The sequence below is a fragment of the Equus quagga genome, chromosome 13 (genome assembly GCF_021613505.1).
Source record: "Equus quagga isolate Etosha38 chromosome 13, UCLA_HA_Equagga_1.0, whole genome shotgun sequence".
NCBI lineage: Eukaryota > Metazoa > Chordata > Mammalia > Perissodactyla > Equidae > Equus > Equus quagga.
Genome location: NC_060279.1, coordinates 98114866 through 98122654, shown reverse-complemented (window position 1 = coordinate 98122654; position 7789 = coordinate 98114866).

Here is a 7789-nt window from a genome sequence, read left to right as displayed (position 1 = left end):
GAAGGAAGGAAGGAAGGAAGGAAGGAAGGAAGGAAGGAAGGAAGGAAGGAAAGAAAGAAAGAAAGAAAGAAAGAAAATAGGGGAAAACACACTTCTTGGATAATAGGCTACTTAGGTCAGAAGAAGCAAAATATATCCTGAATGTTTATGATCCATATTTTGATCAAGAAGCATCTGGCGGATTTCGATGATGCTTTATTTAGACTTGTAAAGGAAGAACGCAGATTTTTCTTTCCTATGTCAACCCAGTTCTCTCTCCTGTGTCTCTCCTGTGTTCCTCCTGTACTTCTCACACAGAACACTCACAGCACTTCTCGTCACCAAGTGTGTGGAGGTTTTCCCCACAGCAAGCAATTCTCTGCCACACTAGCTGGGTGTCCCACCTGGAGACAGTGCCAGATCCCACAGGTAAAGGGCTCAGTCCCACGGGACTGCTCCTACCGTACTTCAGATGCCAATGGCAAGTAGTGGGTCCCCAGGTTACCCACAATTCTGTCTGAATTGGCTACAAATCAGAGGGTCCCATGACCTCAGGTTCAATTAATTGGCTAGCGTGGCTCACAGAACTCAGGGAAACACTGATGTTTACCAGTTTATTAAAGGTTATGATAAAGGATACAGATGAACAGCCAGATGAAGAGATACACAGGGCGAGGTGGGGAGGGTCCCCAGCACAGGAGCTTTTGTCCCCATGGAGCGGGGATGCGTCACCCTCCAAGTGTCGCTGTGCCGCCATCCTGGAAGCTTCCTGGACGCTGGACTCTGGGGATTTCCCGGAGGCTTCCTCACGTAGGCATGAGCAGTTATTCACTGCATTCCAGCCCCTCTCCCCTCCCTGGAGGACGAGGGTGGGGCTGAAAATTCCAAGCTTGTAATCCTGGCTGGTCTCCCTGGTGACCAGAGTCCCTCCAGGAGCCACCCAGAGCCACCTGATGCTCCCAGTGCTCCTATCACGTAGGAATTTACAAGGGTTTCAGGAGCCCCGTGTCGGGAACTGTGGGCAGAGACCAATATATGTTTTCTATTATCTCACGGACTGTACGTTATTGTGTTTTAAGTAATAAAATTTAACCCTCCTCTGTGTGGTTTTAAAAAAAAGCCCTCGGAGGAGAGAGCGAAGACTAGCTGACTCTTGGCCTAGAAGTGGGAGGGAGTGGCTGCTGTTCCCACCCCGCCCCGGGGTGCTGTGGACAGGAGGGAGCAGGGCCATGAGAACTGATGCACGGACCCACCTCCTCGGCTCCAGCCCAAGGGGTGGTGGGCAGTTGACAACCCAGAGCCCTGGACTTGTCCCGTGTCTCAGGAAGCAAGTCCGAGGCGTCTCAAGTCAGCACTCCAGTGCTGTCCTGGCGGCCAGCCAGTGGGAGCCACCCGCTGCCAGGCTGCTCTCCTGGAACTGGGGTCCAACCGGGGGAGGGATGACCCCATTAGGGCCGGCGTCTTGGAGTTCCGGCCGGCCCCATGCACACAGGAGTGGTGGTCTGGGTGGAGAAAGAGCTTTGGAGAGCGCCCTAAAGGGGAGAAACAGGATGGGACCAACACGGGTCCTGATCTAAAGCCAGGGTCCCCTGTCCAGACAGCACGGCAGCCCTGGCTTCGAGAATTTCCGGGACAGTATTACAAATGGCAGTGCCCCCACTTCCTGGTGGGAGGATGCTCCTGATGGGGTGTGAGAGAAACAGAAAATCCAAGCGGACTCCACAGTTTCTGGTCCAAGAACGAAAGAGACTGTGCTGCTCTTTACAGAGATGGGAGGAAGCTGGTGGGGAAATCAGGACTCAATTTTGGGGAAACTGAGGCTCAGAAAAGTTAACCCAAAGGTGCAGAGTGAGGGTGTGAACTATCGTGTCTCGTCACCCCTGGCGACACCGCCTACCCCAGCCCCACGGGAGGAACAGTTTCAAAGCATTTACGATGCACCAAGCTTAATGCTGCTCCCGGCTGGGCTCGTGAATGATCCCAGTGAGTCTTCCCAACAATGGGCATTCTGATCCCTTTTAGGGGTAACAAAAGGAGGCTCAGAGACACCTTGAGCAAGGCCTCAGACTGAGGAGGCGGCAGAGCTCTGTCGGCCTTGAGTCCAAGCCCATGCATGTGCTCACAGAACATTTCTCTCCCTCCCGTCCGGGGCCAGGTTTTCCCCAGGCCCCCTCCTCCCCTGTCCGTCCTCCCTCAGGGAATCGAGGAGCTGAGGGGCCTCATCTTTGCCTCCCAGGGGCCACAGCGCCTCATTCCTGCTGTTTTATTTGCATTGTTTGGACCCAGCTGGCGCCATGCAGCCTGGGTGTCGCTGGCTCAGCAAGGGCCCCAGGCAGGGGCTGGTGGGAGAGGTGCTCAAAGGAAGGCACCATTCAGCCTGGGACGCTGAGAAACAGTCATGGTGGGCCTGTCCTCAGTCCGGGACTCGGGAGCACCCGGAAGCATGGTCCCTGCCGTGCCGGCACAGGCGACCTCCCTGTGGACCACACCCCAGACCTGCCAGGGGCCCAGGGCAAGTATTCCACTCTGCATTCTCTCACACCCACATCCAGGCTCTCAGCTAACTGTGCGGGCTCCAACTTCATGAAATCCATCCAGAACCTGCCCCCTTCTCTCCCACCCTGGTCCCGTCCACCCTCATCTCCTGCCTGGACCACTGAAGTAACCCCTCCACGGTCTCCTGCTCCCCCTCCCCCCCGCCCTCCGTCTGTTCCCACAGCCAGAGGGACACTGTGAACACCTGCATCGGACCACGTCCATCGTCTGCTCAGAGCCCTTCGGGGGTGCCACCCTGCTCTGAGTAAAGGGCAGAGCCCTCACCGTGGCCCCCGAGGCCCCACATGACCTGCCCCCATCATCTCTCTGACCCCGTGGCCTCCCACCTGCCCCCTTCCTCACCCTGCTCCACCCCTCACGCCTTCTTGCTATTCCATGACCACATCAAGCGTATTCTACCTCAGGACCTTGGTACTGGTTGTTCCCTCTGGTGGAATACTCTCCGCCAGGTTTCCCCATGGCTCCCTCTCTCCTCTCCTTCCAGTCTCTGCTCAGCTGTCACCTTCTCAGCCAGACCTCCCCTGCCCACCACACTATATTCCCACCCCACCCTTTCTATGCCCCTGACCCTGCTCTGGTTTTCTTGGAAGCCTTCCATAGGCTTCTCCACCACCTCCCCTTCATGGTCTCACTCATCCAGCTACTGGACAGCCACCTTCCCAGACTTCCCTGGGCGTTCCGACCTGCCCCCTGGCCAGTGCTCCAGGACAGCCGGTCAACTTGGTGACTCAAAACAGAAATTTATTCTCTCACTGTTCTGGAGGCCAGAAGTCCAAAATTGGCATGACTGCGCGAGAGTCAAGGAATCGGGGCTGCATTCCTTCCGGAGGATCTAAGGGAGAATTCATTCCAGCTTCTGGGGGCTGCCAGCACTCCTCGGCTCATGGCCGCATCACTCTCATCTCTGCCTCCATGGTCGCATTGCCTCCTCCCCTCTGTGTGTGACCTCCCTCTGCCTCTCATTTATAAGGACATCTGTGATGGCATTTAGGGCCCACCAGGGTAATCCAAGATAATCGCCCCATCACACAACCCTCATCTTCATCATGTCCTTTTTCCCTTGGTAGGGAAAGAAAAATACGGTTCCCCTACCTTTCTCAGTTCTTAGCTAAGACCCCCTGTAATAAAAGACAGATTAACCAGAGAAAACCAAACAGAAGCTTATTAACATGCATACGCGGGAGAGACCCAGGGAAACTGAGTAACTCCCGGAAATGGCCCAAGCCACCACCTTAAATCTTCAGGTAAAGACTAAAGAAGGATGTTAGGGGAATGCCAGTTAAAGGAGGTGACCAGGAAAAGCAGAGTAAACAACTGAAAAATTGTTTGTAGATTTACGTCGCTGCCGTTCCCATTGATAAGATTCTCTTACGATTGAGAGTCTCCCTTCTCGTCCTGGAACAGAGAGGGAGATGCTCTTAGCAAAGGAGATTTCCTTCACGAGCGTAAATGTCCCTCACGAAAGGGTAACAGAGCTTCCTGCGTTCTTAGAAGTTGTCGGCTCAAATAACCCTTCTGCCAAAGAGGCATGTTTTGGGTGGCGCTTTCTGCTCCCCTTCACACAGAGGGCGACATTCATGGGTTTGGGACCTGGATGTGTTTGGATCCTGACTGATGGCTATTGGTGCTGAAAGTGGTTCCGGGAGAACGGACCCTTAGGGATGGGGATCTGGAACTGATTCTCCGATCTGTTGGGTTTAAAGACGTCATCGACCCTATTGCCGTGGTAAAGGGGTGCTGGCAGTTCACCACACACAAGCAAAACAGTTACTTAAATTGTCACCTGCGGTCACCTATTCACAGGGTCAGCTCCATCCCACATCGGTCTCCTTGTTGATCAAGGATGGTGGCCATTGTCAACTGGGGCTGTCTGCTTCCTGGTTCTTATTCCTATTGTCTCCCTGAGGCTCCTCTGAAGTGCAGGGGCCTCTTCATCACAGAGCAAATGCTCCTGGTCCCTCCTGGGCTAGATGGCAGAGTGGGTACTGAGGAGCCCTGACACGTCCACCTCAGCGGGGACCCGATGTAACCTACCGGCATATGGAAAAGCCTGCTGCGGACATGGACATTGACCCCCGGATGTAAGTGTGGTCACACTGTGAGGCCTCCCCATATCCATTCAATTCCTTTTCTTTGGAGGAGCCTGCAAGGATCTGCAAGGAGACGGGCGTATGCTCTCAGATCTGTCTCCTTGATCCAGAACTTGGGGCAAAATTTATGGGATGAAGGGTAGAGTGGTCTGCAGTGTGGAGACAGATGATTGGAGGTGAGGAGAAGAGAGGTAGTTGATGATCTGTGCTAGGGTAGGCACACTTCATGGCTCTTCATAGGATGCACTTTCACAAAATGGTGACATTACCATGATACAAGGGTGGAGTTTTCCGCCCCTTGATGTCAAAAGAGTCACTTATTGGGCATTTGCACAGGCTCAGTGGATGGGTTGGTGGTCTCAACCAGACTGAACTGGACAAGGATTTGTTTCTCAGTTCCTGAGAAACCACTCTTTTTTTTTTCGGTGAGGAAGATTGGCCCTGAGCTAACATCTGTTGCCAATTTCCCCCCCCCCTTTTTTTTCTCCTCAAAGCCCCAGCACATAGCTGTGTATCCTAGCTGTAAGTCATTCTAGTTCTTCTATGTGGGACGCCTCCACAGCATGGCTTGATGAGCAGTGTGTAAGTCTGTGCCCGAACCAGCGAACCCTGGGCCATTGAAGCAGAGTGCATGAACTTAACCATTCGGCCGCAGGGCTGGCCCCCGAGGAAGCATTCTTAATTACTCTGTTGATAAGATGGGGTCAGTTGAACCAGTCCTAGAGGCCCCTGGTTACAGGAGGAGGAAGAAGGGTTCATTGAAGCTCATCCGTGTGCTTCTAATCCTGCCAGAGAGAAGCCTGCATTTTGGAGAGTAAGTTCAATTTGGGGAGCGTTGGGAAGCCCACTATGGACACCCGTCTAAGCCGTGCCCACAAGCAGATCTTTTGATTTCTGTCTGTGTGGTTCCTGGGTCTACTTATCAAACTCAGCTGGGAAACAGGGTGGCAGGGTGGCGAATGGAGGAGAGCTAGTGCTCTGTAGCCCGACTGCCTGGGTTCAAATCCAGCCTCCACCACTGACTAGCTGGCAGACCAGATATTCATGCCATTCAGTCTGTGACCTCGGTTTCTCCATGTCTATAATGGGGATGGTGACACTACTATAGGGGGCAGAATTTGCTGCCCCAAAATAAGTCTCTTTGGCATAAGGATTATTTTAGGCTGGTTATTTTTTAAGAAACAGTAGACATAGTGATACCGGCTGAACACAAGGTTGACATAAAGGAAGCCATATTGTAGAAAAGAAACCATATTGTAACTTTGAATGACCTCTGACTAACTAACCCAGGCATGCTCTGTAGATTGTGTGGTCCTTCCCAGCTGCTTTAAGATGATAGCTTTGTTCTTTTGAGTTCCTTAGGAATGTGATGACCTCTGGGCAGAGAGCCTGTACTGATAGCCATCATCAATGACAACTGAAAGATCAGGGTACAGGGCACTGCTCCATTCTCTGATGCATATCCAGTAAAACAAAGGACTATCAGGAACTGGGACCAGATGTCTGCCCCTCCCAGAGACCAGCCGCCTCCCCTACCTGGAGACTGGCCCCGTATATAACTGGCCTGTAGTCTTTGTTCTGGGAGATGGTTCTTTCGGACATTACTCAGCCATCTTCCCCCTTGCTAGCAAGCTGTAATAAAGTCCTTTCCCTCCTACCACCATGCCTCCTGACTATTGTCATGTCTTGCAGTGAGCAGACACCCTTGCAGTGAGAGTTACCCTTGGGCAGTAACAATGGGAGAAGCTCTGAAAACCCAGCAGAAGTTACCCTTTGTAAGAAACATTTACACGTATAAGAGAAATTTCCATTTGTAAGGGTGTCTCACTCACTGTACCAGGAAGAGGAGATGACTCAGTCTCTAAAACTCTTATCAATGGAGTAGACGATGATTTTAAATCTGCATAATAACCTTGTTCTTGTTTACTGTGCTTTTCTTGGTAAACTCCCATAACTGACTCCCCACTGCCACCAACTTCTTCCATCTTTAGCTGAAGGTGGTATTTAAGGTGGTGGCTTTGGCCGTTTTGGAGAGTTATCCAGTTTTCCTAGGTTTCTCCCATGTACACATGTTGCAGGGGAGGAAAAACTATTCTGTTCCGCCTAAGAATTAAATTGACATGAGACAGGATAACAGGAGAAAAATCAAACAAAGTTTAATAACATGTATATATGAGAGAAACCTGGGAAAACTGAGTAACTCACCAAAATGGCGGAAGCCACTACCTTAAATACCGTCTTCAGCTAAAGACAAAGGAGGATGTTGGAGGTAGTGGTTTGGGACTTCACAGGGGAAGAGGGCAATTCCCATGGAGATAGAAAGGCAAATGTTTGGTAACAAATGTTTGCTGGGCCATCTATAGACAATGCGACCTGAGAGACAGAACTTTGATAAAAATGGACTTAGCAAAGATGTTCCCAGTCTATCATACCCAGAGTTATCTATGGCGATAGCTCCTCCTGGAGCAGGCCTTCAATTTTAAATTCTTTTAGGCAGTTAGGGGAAAAGTCATAGTTTCTTTTTGAGTCTTTCATTAAAAATAATCAAGTCAAGGGGCCAACCCCACGGCTGAGTGGTTAAGTTCGCATGCTCAGCTTCAGCGGCCCAGGGTTTCACCGATTTGGATCCTGGGCGTTGACATGGCACCGCTCATCAGGCCATGCTGAGGTGGTGTCCCACATGCCACAACTAGAAGGACCTACAACTAGAATATACAGCTATGTATTGGGCGGCTTTGGGGAGAAGAAAGAAAAAAAAAGGATTAGCAACAGATGTTAGCTCAGGTGACTATCTTAAAAAAAAACAATCAAGTCAGAGAGACACATTTTGGGGTGGCAAATTCTGATCCCTCACAATGTTGTTAAACTTGTTTGTTTTTCTCCTGTTAATCTGTCTTATGTCAATTTAATTATTGGGCCAGCCAAAGAGCCTAGAAGGGTAGAGGAAAATTCTTCCCGGCTACACTACCTACCTCATAGTGTTGTGGTGAGGAGCAAATGAGCTAATATGGGGTGTTTCATTGACCTAAGGGATTGGGATGGGAGTTAAAATAAATGGTCTGTCATGGTTTAATTAGAAGCATTTTTTCTAAGATGCCTCTTACACACAGAGCATCTTAGGGTTGAAATAAGGTGTACGGAAAGGCTAAGAATAGTGCCAGTAG